This window comes from Schistocerca serialis, chromosome 7 (assembly GCF_023864345.2).
Source record: "Schistocerca serialis cubense isolate TAMUIC-IGC-003099 chromosome 7, iqSchSeri2.2, whole genome shotgun sequence".
NCBI classification, from domain to species: Eukaryota; Metazoa; Arthropoda; class Insecta; order Orthoptera; family Acrididae; genus Schistocerca; species Schistocerca serialis.
In genome coordinates, this window is record NC_064644.1 from 32,529,894 (window position 1) to 32,551,218 (window position 21,325).

The following is a 21,325-nucleotide window of genomic DNA, read 5'->3' on the forward strand; positions in this document are numbered from 1 at the left end:
TGTTAAACGTCCGTTTCACACCCTGGCTACAGCAAAATTCCGCTCCACGAGGTCCCGCAGTGGCGTGACGTCACATCATTTGAATACGCTAGCACAATTGGCCGTTGTCGACTGCCGTCTTCCGTTGTTACTATCACCCCATGGTGGAAGACTGGTACACATCTTCTTCAGCACCAAATTTCATTAAATTTCACGGCCTCCTCCTTACTACTAAAATTCTGGGGATGTTTCGCAATCTCTATGGCCTCTCTGTATAGAATTTCGTGGTATCCGCTTGTGGATGCCAGTCCTTGAGTCCTGTCAAAATGGATGTGGTGATCTGCAGCCTGTAAAGCATGTTCCACAAAGACTGATCTGCTAATCTCCCCTCTTCTGCAATTGCCCTTGTGCTCCGAGTCGTTTTTCACGGCTCTTTTTGCAGTACTCGCGTACACCTCCCCACAACTACACGGAATCCTGTTAATTCCAGCTCTTTCCAGCGGCTGGCGAACATCATTGAGCGATGTTAGGTGATCCTGTATCTTCCGTGTGGGTGTGTCGATGACCGCGATTTTTAAAGATTTTTCCAGTACAGTCAGTCACGTCCTTAGTGAATGACAAGAAAACTTCCGATGAAACAGACGCTTGAACATCACTACGATTTCTACGCTTGTAACATCATAGCTCTAATGCTGTACGGATATTTTGCCTTTTGTTTTGGTTTAATGTTAGAGCATTGAGTATCTGTAAAGGTTGTTGGATTGAGTCGATAGCACAAAATTGTATACTCCTTTCTTCGTAAAAACTTTGATGTCAGGGTTTGATTCTATGCAATGTAGTATATCTATCATTTAAATTCTTTGTCCCAATTGGAGGAAGACAAAACTTACTGTATACATTTGGAATTTTCTTAAATAATTTTGTTTAGAACTACCTATATGTGCAAATGATATGTTTTGTTTAATATGTTTAGTTACTGTTATATAAACTGCTGACCTTCACTTAGGATTCTTAATTAGTTTGTATGAAAAAGGTGTAGTGGTCCCCCTCCGGAACGGAACTGTGTAGCGCGCGCAAATTGTGGTTGGCCTAGGTAGGAAAGGTGGAACCAAGGGTCAGTCGTGGACGAGCTACAAAACTGTGCACTGCCCATGTAAAAGTTGTATATTGTGCTGGTTCCCAGAGAGGCTTTTCCTGCCGCTTACCAGTGCCTCGAATGGATGGATAAATAGCTGGAATTCTGGAATTTCTATCTATCATCGCCACTAACAAGGCACAGAGTCTAACAATTCTGCCTGCAAATCAACCTACCAACATACAGTTGCCACCACATTGCGCAATCACTGTAACGGCATACCATAACAATGTACAGTGAACGATCAGCTTATTGGATGTTTTAGTGTGCACAAATATAAGGTAACTTATAACTGAATTCATGTACCTACCTTGATTTATCCCTATCAAAACACGTCTCAGGTTCCTCTCCATTTGAACTATGATTACCGAGTGTCCTAGTTTGTGGAAAGAATGAAAGTCTGAAAGCCTAATATTTAATCAAATAATGTTGTTTGATCTTTGGTAAGAAGGGAGAATTCATATTTACTGAGGATTTAGTGAAATTGTGGGAGGTAGTAAATGTAGTCTTGTGAAAGTCTCCCAGTGATGGAAACAGTTCAATTTAGAGATTTTTGGAGTTTCAAAGTCACCTATTTCATCATTTACTTGAAAGTAGAAGACTATGGTACTAAAGACGATTTGCTGTTTCTTTTAATAATTGAAATTCTTAAGACTGGGGCTTATAAAGTTTTGCTTAGTAAATGATAACATTGCTGCCTGTAGTAAATTTTAAAAGGTGAGTCAATTTTTTGCAAATTTGTCAACATTGTGTCTCACTGCAGTAAAAGTCGTGATTTGTATTTGTGGAAAGTTATGTACTCATGCTTGCTAAGCAGTTGTTTTTTCTTTTGGGTATTGAAAGTGCAGGTTATCCTTTACCACTATTTATGAAAACAATAATTTCTTTATTCAAAAGACAGTGAGAAGTAACCTGTTAGTGAATTCCATATAACTTTCATTTTAAATAGAATACTATTTAGTTGAGAGATATTTAACCTGTGATCAGTTCATAATTTTGCAGTGAACTACATTTATAATTTTAAGTAACCTAGGAAAATATTTGAACAATAATAGTGAACCTATAACCTATTAATGATTCTGCAGCGAATATTAATAGTAATGCTATAAAGACCATTTAGTTTGAATAAGCCCTGAAAGTAATATTGTGTTTCGTTATCTGTTATATTTATGAAAATAGTTTGTTCTGCTCTGTTAGCTCTAATCTTACCGTAAACATATGCAGGTGTCAGAGTTCATTGCACTCGAGTGTAGCAAAGCATAGATTGTGTTTGTCCGTTAAGGTTACTCATACTTAATTTCTTGAACAAGAATGACAATCATTCTATTGCCTAATTTGGCTGGCGACCGTTTTTTTTATTCTTTGAACAGTGTAAATAGATAAAATATTGTTTGTTACTGTTTAAATATTTACGTAATTCTGACTTTCACTTCCGATAAGCTACCTCCGTTAGGAATTTCACGGTCAACAAAACAAAATTCCTCTCAGAGGGCAACACTGCTCTGTCGCTTTATACCATAATTTCTCTAACCAAATAGTTCCATTTTTCGATCTACCTTCAGCTTTGAGGTTATGGCATAGTAGTAGCGGACAATAGTGTTATACGTGGCTTTTCCGTGACAGGACTAATTGTTCTGTTGGGGAATAATACGTAATAAACCAAACTTGATATTTAATTGCACAAGCTACATAAATTTCAGTTGCAGTGTTAATACGCTGTGGTCTTAACGCACTTTTCACCTCAGCGAACAAATAACCTTTCTTGAGCACTGTTGTAGTGTGATGTTTTAATTCTGCATCAAGCAGAGACCACCACATTCATTTTGATAGGACTCAACTACTGGCAGCCACAAGCGGATACCACGAAAGGCTACACAGAGAGGCCATAGAGTTTCAGTAGCAAGCAGGAGGGCTTGAAACTGAACGAAATTTCGATTCCGATACTGAAGAAGAGGTGTACCAGTCTCCCACTATGGAATGATAACGGGGGACGGCAGCAGACAACGGCCAATTGCGGTCGCGTTTACAAAAGATGTGACGTCACGCCACTGCGCGGGAGTTCGCGGAAGCGCAATTTTGTTGCAGTCAGTAGCAAGCCAGGGTGTTAATCGGACATTAACAAAGCTTCGATCCCCCTTGAAAATGACCTCCGCAGATGTGGACGAAACGTCGGCTTTTTAAAGTTAAATCCCTTCTACCGCGGCACAATAACCCGGAATATTTTGTTAACTGTATTAAAAATAGCCGTATTTTAAACGTGATCAATTGCTTGTGTTAGCTGACAGCACTGTTGTAAAGAGTGCCAAAAGACGCTTCTGTCAAGCAGGCATAAGTGACTATATCAAAAAGTATTTAAGGACAATCTGTTGCCATTTGACATGAACGCACTTGCGCAAGAATGCAGGCTTATTTATTTATGAACCAAATATTACTCTGATTTGTAGTAAATGGTGTGAATGTAAATGAATGCTTATAACATTTCTTTTCTTTAAATATTATTATAATATACTAGTTAAGTGCGGGGAAGTGCTCAGGTGAGTCAGATAGTGTCAGCAGAGCCTGAGAACGATGTAGTCTTGGTGGGGATGGTCTTCAGCCAATGATAGTTCGACAGTGGCGAAACACTGCTTGGGTCAAATAGAGACTGGGACTTCCCTAGTGAAGCACTCAAGGGAGAGATTCTGGACGTTTTATGTGAAAATGTGTGTGAAATCTTATGGGACTTAACTGCTGAGGTCATCAGTCCCTAAGCTTACGCACTACTTAACCTAAATTATCCTAAGGATGAACACACACACCACTGCCCGAGGGAGGACTGGGACCAGCCGCACAGTCCATGACTGCAGCGCCCTAAACCGCTCGGCTAATCCCGTGCGGCGGACATTTTGTATCGAGTGCTGGAGGAAGGCAGATTGCTTATGGTAACATGCGTAATACACTGGTGTAGGCGATTTATTCTGGGCAATGAACGGTCGCTACAGTACTTTTAACTTTTCCAGGGACTGTAACTGACGACAGATCTGAATGTGCTCCGTCTTACGGAACCGAGGAATGACATAGTATGGGTAACTATTTTTTGTATCGCTTTTGTTAATTTGTGAATCATCATGTTGAACTCTGAACTGTTTTGAAATGATGAATATTTCGTATATTGTGAGCACGAAGTGGACTTAGTTTTCGTGAGGCTTTGAAGAATGTTTGGGGATTTCCGACCATTCTCGTAACGCTCTCGACGTAGCTTTACTACATTTGATAAGGGTATTTTTGTCTGTATGTTTACCGAATATCCGAGGACCCACTTCCCGTTTACTTGAGATGTCCTGTCTTGAAGGAAAATTATTCAGCTTAATTCTCTGCCGCCTACATCAATTTCAGACTTTAGAACAGAATCCCTGTTATTAAATTATTCGTTTTCTTTCACTTTGTATTTCTGTGTATGTTATTAACCCGCAGTTATGTAGACTGTTTCACTGCAGGATCACAGATACGGGTGGTTTATTGCAGACAGCTAGCTGTGGGGCATGAAAGTAGACGTGCGCAGCTCGACCCTATCACTACACATCGAGCTGCTCATTTTTAAATTGAGCATTACGTAGGCCCAGTACCTGAAGCACAAGTAACCATAGGTAACATATCAGATGGTGTGTGGAAGAGCAACTACTCAAGCTGTTACAATTAGGTACTGTCACATTCGCAATACGACAGCTTTACAGAGGGGTCCAAACAAATGTAACCATTGTTTAAAAGTCCATAACTTGCAAACTAATTGACACAATTGACTCATTTTTGGTGAAAGTGTAGCTTAAAGTCCGACTTAAAGATATGATTGTAGGTGTTCGAAATGGTCACCATTAACATCCACACACAAACGATGCCGCCGAACTGCAGCACGAACTACTGACTGCAATGTGTTCAGTTGGATATTTGCACATGAATGTACGATGGATTCTCGAATTTCATTCAATGTACGTGGCTTTTGTCGATAAACGACGTCCTTTAGTGTTCCCCACAAGTAAAAGTCCAGAGGAGTTAGGTCTGGGGAACGCAGTGGATACTCCACAGCACTTCTACGGCGTATCCATCTTCCTGGTAGATTTTCGTCGAGATACGCCCTAACGCGATTTTGGTAGTGGACTGGGGCACTATCTTCTTGAAAGTAAACTCTTCCGTCTCCATACAAGTCTCCATTGGCAGGTAAAATGGATGTCTAAAGCTTCTGAAGGTACACCTCACCGGTAACTGTGCCGTCAAAGAAGAATGGCCCAATCAAGCCCCGGTAAGACAACCCACACCACACATTTACTTCTGGCAAATTCACGGCTTTGTCTACATGGACGTTCGGATTTTCGGCGGCCCAGTAGATACAGTGATGTACTGTACCATTGAGTTTGAACTGTGACTCATCATACCACACAATCATCTGTGCAAACTCTTCATCGTTGCGCACCATGTTAGTAAACCACTCGCAATATTCCATTCTACGATCTGGGTCGGCCTCGTTCATTGCGTGTAGCAATCGTGGGATGTAGAACTTCCACTTTGCTGTCTTCAAAATTCGCCGAACACTTGAGCGACTCACTCCAGTTTGACGAGCACACTGTCTCACAGACTTCTGTGGTGAGCGAGTGAATTGTTGTAACACACGACGGGAGTTAGCTGGACTTGTTACTGTTACAGGTCGTCCAGATCGTTGTTTGTGTACATCTTTAACACAGCCTTCGGCTTCAAATTTGTCTCGAATGCAACGAATCGTTAAACGTGTCGGTGGGTCATTTTGATACTCATTTTGCCATTGCCGTTGAAACTCATTAATGTTCTCGTACTGAAAACACCACTTCAAAACTGACTTCCTTTCGTCGAATGTAAGTCTTGCGCCAGCCATATTTACTCGAGTAACTAGGTGCAACTAAGAACAAAACACTGACTATCTGGCGACCGTCATCTGACAAAACAAAACAACGCAATACAACGCTTGTGTGGCGATTGACGGAACTACAAACAATTACACTACCAAAGATGAGACAATTCCGTCAATTAGTTTGCCAGTTATGGACTTTTAATCAGTGGATACATATTTATGGACCCCTCTGTAGTTTGATTTGCACATTACACGGTCTGTGCTCTTCAATGTGCATGACAGCACAAGTTCCGTAATCAACAGTTGTGTCACTGTTAGTTTGGCAAACCCATCCACCACGGCAGGACCATACCACATCGGATAACAAAAACCGTGTTCAGTTTTTACGGTGCCAAAAATAGCCAAAAACCAAAAATTACAATTATTTTTTATTCTCCTCAGCGCAAAACCTCCATAAAAAGCAAAATGACATCCCTTGGTGACTGTCGTGAGACTGACGTAAGACATATTAATTATGCTGTCCACCGCTTTCTGCCACAAGTTGAAATCGAGAAACAGCGTGTTCCACAACAGACTGAAGTGTCTCGTGGGTCACATTCAGAATGCGTTGTGCAATACGTCCCTTCAGTTGGGCTACGTTCGTAATTGGATCATTGAACGCAGCACCTTTCGTATACACCAGAGCCAGAATTCGTACGGATGAGGATGAGGTGATCCGGACAGGCAGACTGTAGGTTCAAATGTCTCTGAGCACTATGGGACTTAACTTCTGAGGTCATCAGTCCCCTAGAACTTAGAACTACTTAAACCTAACCTATGGACATCACAAACATCCATGCCCGAGGCAGGATTCGAACCTGCGACCGTAGCGGTCGCGCGGTTCCAGACTGTAGCGCCTAGAACCGCTCGTTCACTCCGGCCGGAGGTGGGTAAAAGACTCTCATAGAAATTACCAGTGACTACCCAGGTATCGGGACTTGCACGACTAATCTCCCCTAAGAAATACGGCCCTGCGATAAACAGTGCCGTCAATCTGCACCACACAGTCACCCTTTCGGAATGAAACGGTACAGGTTGATGTGTTTTCTGATTATTCGTTGCCCATATTCTACAGTTCTGCATATTTACATGGTATTGGAGATAGAAATGGGCTTTCCATGGCCTTCATTGTCCACTTTCATGCAAACAAGAGATTCCTGACCGAACATTTGTCTTGATGGCAGATCAGCAGGAAGCAGCTCCTGAATATGAATGGGTTTGTGTGGATAGCAATGCTGCATGTTTCATAGGATTTTATGCACCACGCTCGCAGGCATGTCCAACAATCGAGTATCACGGCATACACTGCATGTCTGCACACCATCGCTCGACTCCTCCTGCAATGCTGAGGCCACATCCTCGATCAGCTGATTTCCTCCCTCCGCCACATTGTGCTTCGAAAGAACCTACCTTTCCGAATTTTTTAATCATTTTCTCCAAATTCTTAACAGACATTGGGTCAACGCCATTTTCATGCCCTTGAGTGTCTGTAACTTCTGCCGGGCTACTCGCACACAGTCACTGTTTTTGTAAAAGAGCTTTACCACTAATGAGCAGTCCTTCATGGAGACACTCATCTTTTGCATCGAGGAGGCAAACTGAGGAAGAGCTGTTTGCGGTATGTCTGTTGGTGTGCACATTCTGACGCTCGCAGCGCCATTTGTTGGTCGGGTTTTCGTTTTTCCTTTTTTTTTCTTGTTGTTCCATGACGTTTCCACTGCATCAGTTCAAAATTTAGCGTTATTGTGAACAGTGGCTTCCTTTCTACAGCGTTTTGAAACTGGAATTTTAATTATGGACACCCTTTATGTATGTTTCACATCTTCTCCTTTAACGTTATTCTGAACAGTGGTTTCCTTTCTACAGCGTTTTGAAACTGGAATTTTAATTATGGGCACCCTGTATGTATGTTGCACATCTTCTCCTAAACCACTGTATCTATTTAAACCAGTGTTGGTATAGATACTACTCACTGTCAAGAAAAAATACTGTGGAGGTAAGAACCACTCGCCTCTGATTGGGTGGGGGCAAAAACTGGGTGACGCAGGAGATGGGTAGAGAGAGGAGGGAGGCGGGGATGGATATATAGAGGAGGATGAGGAGATGAACTACAGAAGAGGACAGAGGAGATGGATTGTCTAACTGGGTTGGGGCATAGGGACAAAGAGAGGGGGAAGAGGAGACAGAGTTGGGAGGAGGAGGACATGGAATGACTGAATGGATAGGAAGTACATGGAATGAGAGAAGTGCAGGAGAAGATGGATAGAGAGAATGGAAGAAGCAGATGGATATAGAGAGGGGGGATAAGGAGATAATGGAGAGAGAAAATGTATCATATGAGTCAATGGGCGAAGGCACAGGCATAAAATTAGTACAACTTTAATTAAAACTGTCGTTCAGAAGAGATAAACAGTAGCTTAACGTAGAGATAAGTGTGTGCGAGACAAGAAAACCAGATTTAGATATAAGCAAATATTAAAAAGTAATACTGGTAGCAAAAGTAGATAGACTGGGGGTATGGTCATCCTAGTGATTTGCTGGGCATTCTTAAGAAATGCTGACCTAGCAGTAGGTACCGTCTGCCCGATGATTCTCTCACTTCTGTGGGTTCCTGGGAGACATGTTAAAGTTTACTTACAGCAGAGATTTTATGGCAGTGATTTCTCTTGTAGGCTTGGTGGACTGAAGAGAGTAGACTGATATGCTGTGTTGGCAGTTGGTTGTGGTGCTCGTTTCAACCCACAAAACTTGGAACAGATATTGTTGCAGTTACAACTGTGAGAGTTTTGTAGAAAGAATTACTGAGAGTTACGTGCTGCTACTAGCAGTGTACTAGACACTCAGACATTAGCAGTGCCTTGCTAATCCTTTTCTAAGGCCGTTAAAAGTGTGGATGTAACGAACTTTGGTAACTTATTTTGTATGAATGTTGAGACTCCTAACGAAATGGTCATAACACGAATTCTAGTGTAACTGTCGTATTTTCAGCCAGCTTCCTCGCGTATGCTGGCTGTTGCCTAATGGTACCATTATAGGTGAAAGGACGTACAAAGGCTCTTACCACAAAATGCACATATGTCGACATTGTAAACCTCTGTAGTGTAACGACGTAAGTTTTGTATGAATGATTTTCTTTTGACATATGACCACGTGCAGACTTCGTCACCTACGTCAGTTACAACACACTTCAAAATTATATAAATCCTTTTTTAAATTTGTCTCTAAATCGTTCTTGAACGAAACTGTAATTTAAAACATTTGAGTCGTATGCGCAGCATTTCGTCACTCAGGCCAATTGGTTTGCGCAAACTTTTTTCAATTTAGATGTCGTTGGTTTCTCCTCAGAAATTATATTAATGCACGTTATCTGATTTAATAAATATTAGAACCACATTGAATAAACTTTCGAGATTCAAACTCGCTATGAACGTTGTCAAAAATTAATAATCTTGTCAAATATATTGTTACTTCATTCACATAATTCTTCAGAAATATATTCTCGGAACACGTATTTAAACTTTTGTAACATCCACTAGTTTATTATCTTCCTACATATAGACGTGAACCTGAGCCTTGACAAGACAGGACTGAACATTTACAACATGATTAAACTTTCTATGACGTCATTGTTGTAGAAACATTACAAAGTCTTAATTTTCAATATTTAGAAACACAACGCAACAACTCGGTTTCAGGATCTTCTGTTGCTCTTTGGCTGTCGACCCGCGACGTATAGTGGCCAGCAATTTTCTCTCTGGTCCCGGCAGCGAAGATGCTGTCTCCGTTCGTTACGCCACCCTCTCCGTACATGAAACATAAAAAATGAATACAAAACTTTAGACAATTCACAACCATTACAAATATTACAAAAATACATAAACAAAAAACTAAATTAAACTTATATTCACCTGCAAACTGGGCTGACACTTGTGGATGGGTGACGCTTCAATTTCGCGTCCCACTACAACCTCTGAAGATATTTTAAGGTTCTTAATATATTTGGATAGTTACGTAGACAACGAAACAATGCGCATAATTTCTACTGTGAAAGAGGATTCTAAAAATTTATGAGAGATTTGCAAGTCATTTCTTCGAGGGTTTGTGAGTTAGAAGTATTAAACATTACTATTTCTCTCTGGAAATTCTTTTGTGCAGTTCCACAGCAATCTAACAATATATCGAAGTCTACCATTTGATTTCTTTTGAGACTATGCCTATACTGTCTTCCCACTTCATATGTCTGTGAATTACTGTGAGAGATATTCCGAAAGTGAGGTTCGTCATAAATTTTTAAACATAAGATGGTACGTCAGGTGGCATAAAAATAGCCATTTGATTCGACACCCATTGCTAGTTCAACGATGGTAGGGGAGTCAGTGGAGGAGGAATGATTCTTGCGCAGAGAGAGTAACAGCAGAGTGGCGTGCCTGAGCGTATACGAGAACACATTACGATGGTAGCCAGACGTGTACTGACCATGTGGTCGCCAACTGAAGTGTGTGTTGTCACCTCGCATGAATGGCCAGAGGGGACTTTTGTCTCAATCATCCATGACCGCCAACAGACTGCGTTTGATGAAGAGATCACATCTCATCAGGTCGCTGGTGTTGCGTCTTCAGAGAAGAAAGGCAGAGGGTGGAGGATGAAGGTCGAGGTGGGTGTTCCTCACATTCAAGAATGTAAACAATATTTCTAGGGCATAGGACAGGGTGTCAGCAGATGTACACAGAATAGTGTCAGACGTGGCGTCCACACTGCATATTGGGAATGCTCAGGTCCATCACATGCTCTGTGATGCGCCGCGTTACCAAAAGATGTCTGCAAGACAGGTGCCGAGATATCTGAGCCCAGACCACAAGAGTGCAAGCATGTGAATCATCTTTGATCAGAATCATAACAGGCAATGAGACATGGGTGCACCGTTTTACTCCCCAGAATCGAATGGCGCGTCAGTGGCGTGGAAGCATCTGAGTTCATCACTCATGAAAAAATTCGAAAGGTAACCCTCCACGGGAAAGGTTATGTCTACATTGTACTGAGATGCGGAAGATGTGATTCCCCTTTATTTCCTCCGGGCAAGAGACCAAGAATTGGCAAACTACATCCACACCCTCACCAAACGTGGGTCCCTCATTCCACGAAAGAGATAAGGGCTCTAGAGATCAGCTGCTGCCCGGCCAGAGTGGCCGAGTGGTTCTAGGCGCTATAGTCTGGAACCGCGCGACCGCTACGGCCGCAGGTTCGAATCCTGCCTCGGGCATGGGTGCGTGTGATGTGCTTAGGTTAGTTAGATTTAGTTAGTTCTATGTTCTAGGGGACTGATTACCTCACAACTTAAGTCCGATAGTGCTCAGAGCCATTTTTGAAGAGAAGCTGTTGTGTTCTTGGACGATAACGCAGAAGTCACACACAGCAAGGGTCACACAAGATCAGATTCATCGCTTTAAATGGGAGAGGCCTACAGCACTCTTCTTGCACCAATGGACTTCCACTTGTTCCCTCCATGGAAAGCTACACTCTGAGGACGTCACTTCCGAACCTGTGCTCAGCGACAGCAGGCTGTGTAACAATATTTTACATCGCTGGGTACTACATTTTTTTTCCTAGAATGGCTTCTTCAAACCGATTGCACACCACAACCAGTGTATGTGGCGACTATGTCGAAAAATAGTGCAAAGTGTATTGTTCATGATGCCTTTGCGTGTTTTATTTTGGCAATAAACTTCCAGTGCAAAAATCAGTGATGAAACGTACTTTCGGAATCTCCCTTAATCCAAATTATTGTGTGATGTGCTTGACTCAGTAATCCGATAGCCAACAATAATTCATTTGTTGTGAAGTTTACAGTTTTTTATTTGTGTTCATTAAGAGCAAGTTGTCAATTTTCCCAGAGCAGTTGTATTTTATCGTGGTAAAATCTGCACAACAGAAAAGTGTGTTGCCTCTATGTGGTGTAGAGTAAGTTCTTCTGTGTAATTATTACGGGTCATTTGCGTAGGAAACACGATTTAATCCCGATACACACAGCAGTTTTAGGGAATGAATGAGGTACTGCACGAGGACGCAGCTTTTTGGATTGAATCGGAGGACTCGGGACAATGGGGACGTAATTTCTTTGCGGTGGACTCGCTTCCACTCAGCCGCAACGAGTTTTCGCTTGTCTTGGAACGAATCCAAGCGGCGGTGCGCACTCGACGGAAAGAGTAACAGCCCTCGAACCGAAGCAGACGTGGCGGCCGCTGAATGGGGCCACTCGAGGCTGTGGAACAGGCAGTCACCTGCACCCTCGCTTCCGCCTCCGACCCAGCAGTGCCTCGGGCCCTCTACCCTGTCGCAGCGCCGCGCGGCGTGGTTCTGCCGCTTTCCTGCTCGGTACGCTCACCTCCCTCCCTCCCACTCTCGCCCATCCTACTCCCTCGCACACCGCTCCTCTACCCCTCTATACAGCTGCTCGACAAGGACGCACAGTGGTGTAACGAGGCGCCCGCGGCGATTTAGGGGCGCCTCTCGTGAGGTTACAATGCTCAACACACGCCAAGGTGAGAGAGGGAGTGGTAGGTTCGTAACTCAGTGTTGAGCAGAGGTGCAGGGTGCAGGCCTCTTCTCGCGCAGCACGCAATCTGCGTGTCAGAGGAACCGACCACGGTTCGCGAAAGCAGTTAGCTCACCGATAGATCTGTACCTACAGATTAGAAAATTGCGGAATTCGCACCAGTGTTTAAGAAGGGTAGTAGGAGTAATCCATCGAACTACAGACCTATATCATTGACGTCGGTTTGCAGTAGGGTTTTTGGAGCATATACTGTATTCAAACATTATGAATCACCTCGAAGGGAACGATCTATTGATACGTAATCAGCATGGCTTCAGAAAACATCGTTCTTGTGCAACGCAGCTAGCTCTTTATTCGCACGAATTGATGGCCGCTATCTACAGGGGATCTCAAGTTGATTTCGTATTTCTAGATTTCCGGAAAGCTTTTGACACCGTTCCTCACAAGCGACTTCTAATCAAGCTGTGGCCTATGGGGTATCATCTCAGTTGTGCGACTGGTTTCGTGATTTCCTGTCGGGAAGGCCGCAGTTCGTAGTAATAGACGGCAAAACATCGAGTAAAACTGAAGTTATATCGGGTGTTTCCCAGGGAAGCGTCCTGGGACCTCTGTTGTTCCTGATGTATATAAATGACCTGGGTGAGAATCTGAGCAGTTCTCTTAGGTTGTTTGCAGATGATGCTGTAATTTACCGTCTAGTAAGATCATCCGAAGACCAGTATCAGTTGCAAAGCGATTTTGAAAAGATTGCTGTATGGTGTGGCAGGTGGCAGTTGACGCTAAATAACGAAAAGTGTGAGGTGATCCACATGAGTTCCAAAAGAAATCCGTTGGAATTCGATTACTCGGTAAATAGTACAATTCTCAAGGCTGTCAATTCAACTAAGTACCTGGGTGTTAAAATTACGAACAACTTCAGTGGGAAAGACCACATAGATAATATTGTGGGGAAGGCGAGCGAAAGGTTGCGTTTCATTGGCAGGACACTTAGAAGATGCAAAAAGTCCACTAAAGAGACAGCTTACACTACACTCATTCGTCCTCTGTTAGTATATTGCTGCGCTGTGTGTGATCCTTACCAGGTGGGATTTACGGAGGACATCGAAACGGTGCAAAAAAGGACAGCTCGTTTTGTATTATCACGTATTAGGGGAGAGAGTGTGGTAGATATGATACGCGAGTTGGGATGGAAGTCATTAAAGCAAAGATGTTTTCCGTCGCGGCGAGATCTATTTACGAAATTTCAGTCACCAACTTTCTCTTCCGAATGCGAAAATATTTTGTTGAGCCCAACCTACATAGGTAAAGTAAGAGAAATCAGAGCTCGAACAAAAAGGTTTAGGTGTTCGATTTTCCCGCGCGCTGTTCGGGAGTGGAATGGTAGAGAGATAGTATGATTGTGGTTCGATGAACCCTCTGCCAAGCACTTAAATGTGAATTGCAGAGTAATCATGTAGATGTAGATGTAGATGCCCAGTTGAGTATTCCGAAAGTATGACCACGTATCGCCTACAGCCTACAAGCGCAATGTTTAAAACGCGCAAAAACGATGCAGATGACGCTGGGACTTGTAATTTAATATGAAACACATGAGGTCCCTACTGTCTGGAAATACTCCAAAAGTGTATGACAAGGTGACGCAGATCACTGCAAGTGTAGCAGTGGAACCTATAGGTCTGTCCCACCTGATGTCCCAACCTAATTCAAATATTCACGTCGGAGTGGCTCTGGGCGTATGTGCGTGACTTTGACAACCGGGGTTCCGGGTTAGAGTTTTGCATCTGACAGGCAGTTGGCAGTTTTATTTCATTTTGTTACACAATTATGTGCTTACATTGAGGTAATTCCATTACTTTATACAACGGTATCGTGGTGTCCTCTGGTTAATTGCTAAGTACAGTACAACAAAGTCTTACCAAATTGCATCACAAGTAAGTATGCATAAGCTTCCGAATATCATCACTAAAAGTATAACAACAAAAAACGAGGGGCAAAAAGAAAGAAACACAAAATAAGAACATCTTTTGCTTGGTTGCAGTGAACACAATTATTTCGTAACTTTTACTTTTCAAAAGAACACATTTACAAAAGGTTTTCTAAAACAGAGTAGTCAAGGCGAGCGATGCCGGTGAGGATAGGATCGGCAAGCACGGCTAGCTACGCCATCTGATGACGTCACACGCTCAGCATTTTTCGTTCAATTTGGGCTATTTCCAGACATTTGCGGCTCCCTGTATATTAAATTACTTGTCTCAGCATCATCTACGTTGCTTCGGGCGCTTCGGGGGTTTTTCAGCGTCAGTCACTCTGTATAAACCTCACCGGCGACAACCCTGTTCCTTTTCCTTTTCTTTTCTTTTTTTTTTTTTTTGTGTGTGACTCATCAGCCTCTTCACTAGCTGTATACAGTACATCCAGTACTTCAACTTTTTCCATTTTATGACAACGTTTTTCATCATCATGCAAGTACTATACCCAACGTCCTCTACATCCGACTGCTTTGTCTAATCTTTGCCTGCTCCTTCAAATACCAAGCGAACTGTTTCCAACCATTGAGTTTTTCCATTCCTTTCACCCCAATTGCTCACGTATATCTCCTTACTGCTTCATCAAATGTCATGTCTGCTAAATACTCTTACCCATAATTTCATGGGCGCTACGACTGTTTGACGATGTGGACGCACAACCCACGTCCGAACTCCCACTGGAATAAGTTAGGTCTTCTTGTCTGATGGAGTCCGTGTCCGGATCGCCGCATCGGTTGAGGCAACCGTTCTGGAGAAACAGAACATCCGGGTTCGAGTCCCGGTCGGTCACGAATTTTCAACTCTCACCATTGCATTACCGCAGTTACATATGCGGGTGGAAATTATTATATCTTTCCTGTCTCTTTTCCATCCCGTCTCCTTTCCATTCCTCTCACCCCAATTATTCATCCAATCCTTACAGCCATCACCAATTCAAATTTTTGTAACTCATGAACTTCTTCGCTACTTTCATACCGTACTTCATCTTTACCCGTTTCGTGGCAAAGTTTTCATCACCATGCAACTAGTATACTCAATATTCTCTACATCAAGTTTGCTTATTCTAATCTTCGCCCGTCGCCAGTATTTTGTCCTCTACTGTTTCTTCCAGTACCAGTGTAACTATTTCTGAATGTTCACCTCTAGTAGAAGCTTTGCCACGTTCACATTGGGTACATCGGTTCTTGCCTGATAACAGAATATCTATAACGCAATCAAATACAAAGCAAAACCAATTCATGTTACAACAAAATTTCGTTCAATGTGAAAAGAAAGTTTAAAGCAAAAATGATAACTAAAGCTGCTGTAACTTTATTTATTTGTTGTTATTATTGTAGACTTCAGTCCACAAACTGATTTGACGAAGCTCTCCACGCTATTCTATCCTGTACAAGTTTCACTATCTCCGCATATCCATTTGAACCTTCTTCCTGCATCCAAGTCTCGGTCGTACTCTTCAATTGGTAACCTCCACATAACCAAACTGACAATTTCATGATCGCTTAGGATTTCTCCTATCAACCGATGCCCTGTTTTAGTCACGGTATGCCTTAAATTTTGTTCTCTCCAGTTTTGTACAGTAACTTCGCAGTTAATTGGAAAGAACAGTACAAAAAAAACTTGCCACATTGTGTCACAAATTAAGATGTATAACCTTCCGAACTGCGTAAGAACGAAAAAACCAGCGAGAAAAAGAAAGAAACACAAAATAAGAACAGCTTTCGATTGGTTATAGCGAGTGTAACGCCGAAAATGCATATCCTCCTATTTCCATCTATTACACTGCAAATTTTTTTCCTTATTTTGTTATCTGAAGATATTACATTTCTGTGTCTTTATATATTGTAATTGTTTTACTATTTGTATATATATATTTATGGATTGATGTCGATGTATAATTGGTTGTTTTGTAAATATTATTTGTATTTTTACGCTGGGTCTTGCCAAGGGGAAACTATCCTATCGAAAGAATACTTCGATAGGTCGTGTGGAGAACCAAAATGTTTAGGATATTTGGTAGGGTTAACTCTGTCGTGTGGAACGGGCAGAGGGAGAGTCTGGCTGGGGTGGTGCAGTGGAGCAGGTATTTTGTGTGAAGCTCCCGCGAGTTGCTGCGCTTTCGGAGTTTGGTAGCATGTAATTGCGCTCGACTTGCGATGATAGTTTCTGACATGGTGTCGCGGACGGGAAGCATTACTTGGCGCACATGAAGAGCCCGTTTCGTCTGGTGACCGTGTCGAGAAGAAGGCGCGCCAACATCCAGCTTCTGCAACAGCGACGGCCGACAGTGAGTGACTGTCGCCACCTCCTTGATCGACGGCTTCAAACCTTCAATCAACCAACACGGAAGACTGGAAGCACGTAAAGTTTTAGAACTGTATGGCAGACCTCAGCTTTTCAAACTTTTAAAATTGTTCCATCACAGAATTACAGCAACTTAGCATGAACGTTTGTTGCTCATTGTCCCAATTGCATTGCCAAGCAGGGTCCCTTCCTTTTCCGAAATGAACCCGAGTGTCGTTGAAATTCAAACGCCAGCATCATTCGATTTCACTGCTTTAATTTCAAAGTTCAGTTAAGGTATTCTTAGCTGGCTGCAATATTTAGATTACACAAGCACAAATTAAGAGTGTGAGTTTTGTTACCGTATTTTAGCTTACCTGTGACTGCAGCTCAGCTTGGTACGTACTAAATTTTACTATTGTTAGTTGTTCAGAATCATTTAATTCAAGTTCAAAGTTAAATCTCTTATTTCTAAATTGCTTAGATTCAAGTAGCTTTTGAAATGATTGTTGAGGTAGTCCAAGACTAACCGTATTTTACTGAATTTCAATGTGCTTCAGAAAGAAAGCTCACTATTAACTTCAGTCACTAAATTAACTTTCGACTTTCCGGTTGTATTAATTCTTTTGCTAAATTAAGTCAGAGTGTAGTGAAATTTATTACTTCTGACAAACTTTCAGTTTTCACACTACACGTGTCAACCTTCAGTTGCCACGCTTCTAGTGCTAATTATATGTGTAATAACCTGTCTTTTTCAGTTACTATAGTAATTGTCCTTAGGACTGGTGACCGTAATTTCCCCAAATCTCAAATATCTAATTACCGCTAGTTAATTGTTAACGTAACGGCCGCACATTTACATTCTTTATTAACTTTACCCCTTTTCAAAATTAATTTCCACCAGTTTCATTTGCATTTTTCCTTTCATTTAGATGTAACCCTTTCCTCCCTTTTTACCGACAGATTAACTTCGGTGACGATTGCTTTTCCCAAATTTCCATTAGGTACACGCGGTTTAATTTTTCACTGCCATTAAGGTCGATAAGTGAGGTGGAGGTTACACGAGGACAATAATTTTGTAACTTCGACATTTATAACAGAACGCATTTATAAAAGGTATTCGAAAACAGAGTAGCCTAACGAAGCGATGCTCATTTGTTACTTGATCTACCCATCGGATCCTCAGCGTTCTTCTACAGCACAGACTACATTTACTGCATTTTATTCAAACAGAGGAATTCTGTTGTGTTAAAAATAACAGGCAAGCAATATTGGGCCCAGTTATTACAAGCATAGGTAACCGTCTGTTGGCTCAGAGACGCGCATGTCTTCGAAATAGCTCCCAGTTCGAAGTCTTGCACTAGGCCGTTGGACCACATGATGTTCTTACCTATTCCAAGTATGGTAGTGCTTCTTTACTTCGCACTTCATCCTTTCCTTAGTTTTTTAACATTTTTACACAGCATCACATTTAAAATGCTTCGGCTCTTCTTCTCGGATCGTTTCACTACCACACAATCCTGGGATCCCAATGAGCACTTTCAGGAAGCTCTTTTTCATTTCCACATCAAGCTCGAGGTCTGGATGACCTATGAGTTGAAGAAATAAACAGATTCGGATCAGGCACTAAAAATTCGATTTTGAATCTAATTAGCAAACGCGTCACCAAGTTAAAGATACCCATAATCTGTCATGAAGCTAAAGTGGTAGCCTTATTGGAATATGGGAAACATTCGACACACTCCAAGAATTTTCGATCAATCTCACTTCCCTGCCATCTATACAAACTGTTGGAAAGAACGATCCTGAACCGCATATCTGGGTGTGTAGACCTGAACCTTGTTAAACAATAGGCAGGATTCCACCCGGGAAAATCATGTTGTCACCATATCCTTAAACTGACTCAACATGTTGAGAACGGATACGAGAGAAGGTAGATTAGAGGCTTGGCATTCGCAGACCTAACAGCGGAATTAAAGGAACTCGCGAAGAAGATTAATGAAATTATCAAACAGTACCGTTCGATGCAGCTCATCCAAAGCCCGCTCCAAAACAGAAGGAACTTCGTCACCGTGAACAAGAAGAAAAGCCTATGGAAAATCCAGTAGTACGGTCTTTCCCAAGGCAGTGTGTTGGCACCGCTGCTTTTCAATACCGACACCAACGACCAACGAGTCGGAACAGACTCAAGATCATTCATTTACGCCGCCCACATAGCAGTTGCAACCCAAGGAACAAAGTTAGAGGAGGTAGAAATGAAACTGATTGCAGCCCTCGAAGATCTGGCAGTACACGATGACAATAACCACCTAAAGCCTATCCCATCCAAAACAAAGGTCTCTGCGTTTCATTTGAGAAACAGACAGACTGGGAAGAAACTGGAAGCCCTTTGGAGCGGAAAGCAACTATGACACTGGGACACCCCTATTCACCTCGGAGTAAAGCTCGACCGCACACCTACTTTACGACCACTGCGAGAGCATGAAGCTCAGAGTCTACAACCGAAATAATATTATACGCAAGCTCACTGAGGGGCTCAACTAAATGTTCTACTTACTTCTGTTCTATCTGTATGTTTATCTACGGCAGAACACGCTGCACCAGTCTGGCACGTTGCCACTGCTCTTAACGAGACAAGCCGCGTTATAACTCGTTTTATACGACCAACTCCAGTTGACAAAATCTGCCACTTTATAGGCACAGCACTCCCAGATATTAGACGAAGTACAGCGGCAGAGGTTCATAAGAAGAACCGTGAAGATGATTTCGGGCATCCCATATTTCGAAGCGAGGTGTCATGCCACAGGCTGCAGTCGAGGAAGAGGTTTCTTCGAACAACTGTAAACACTGATTCAGCACATCAGCACCTTCCGCTGTATAAATCACGTGGTTCTGAGGCGAAGAAATTGTTGAGCCGTTTCGGAGAGCACTTATATCCGGAAAGGAAGTTCCTTGCAGGCTGTTCGAAAAAGTGCGGAAAAGGTGAAAATGTCAGTGCACAAGATCAGTTAATTAAGGTGGACTGACTTTCTATTCTAACTCCTGTACAGTGCTTAGTCTATTGATCTCTTGGTCTCCCTCCACGATTTTTAGCCGCCACGCAGCCCTCCAGTACGAAATTGGTGATCCCTTGATGCCTCAGAACATGTCCTACCAACCGTTCCCTTCTTCTAGTCAAGTTGTGCCACAAACTTCTCTTCTCCCCAATACTATTCAATACTTTCTCATTAGTTATGTGATCTACCCATCTAATCTTCAGCATTCTTCTGTAGCACCACATTTCGAAAGCTTCTATTCTCTTCTTGTCCGAACTATTTATCGTCCATGTTTCACTTCCATACATGGCTACACTCCATACAAATACTTTCAGAAAAGACTTCCTGACACTTAAGTCTCTACTCCTCTTCTTCAGAAACGCTTTCCTTCCCATTGCCAGTCTACATTTTATATCCTCTCTACTTCGACCATCATCAGTTATTTTGCTCCCCGAATAGCAAAACTCCTTTACTACTTTAAGTGTTTCATTTCCTAATCTAATTCCCTCAGCATCACCCGACTTAATTCGACTACATTCCATTATCCTCGTTTTGCTTTTGTTGATGTTCATCTTATATCCTCCTTTCAAGACACTGTCCATTCCATTCAACTGCTCTTCCAAGTCCTTTGCTGTCTCTGACAGAATTACAATGTCATCGGCGAACCTCAAAGTTTTTATTTCCTCTCCATGGATTTTAATACCTATTCCGAATTTTTCTTTCGTTTCCTTTACTGCTTGCTCAATATACAGATTGAATAACATTGGGGAGAGGCTACAACCCTTTCTTACTCCCTTCCCAACCACTGCTTCCCTTTCATGTCATTCAATTCTTATAACTGCCATCTGGTTTCTGTACAAATTGTAAATAGCCTTTCGCTCCCTGTATTTTACCCCTGCCACATTTAGAATTTGAAAGAGAGTATTCCAGTCAATAGGTTAACATAAAGATACGAATCCTCCTTCACCAGGAACGATACAGGGTACGCCTGCTCGGTGTTATTCACGGGCCAATTGATGACGAATAAACAGAGGTGCAGATATGGCCACGCGATGATTTTTACGATTTTGGCTTAGAACATGTGATACCCATACACCCAACTTTTGAATCTTCCCAACTGTATGCACATGTCGCACGATGGTGGAATAATAAGAGTTCATCACATTTGCCACTTCTTGAGCACACTGACTTGGAATATTGTTTATTAACGCGCTTAAACGATCTTCATCAAATCCTGAAAGTCTTCCTGAAAGTGGAGAGACACTAACTTCGAAACGATCCTCCTCACTATCGAGAAAAATATTTCTTGCCATGTGCTGTCGAGTGGCATTATCCTCATAGAGGGTGCAAGTGTTTCTGGCAGGCTCCGATACTGTCAACCCTCACCTACGACAGAAAGTATGTCGGAAATGTTCC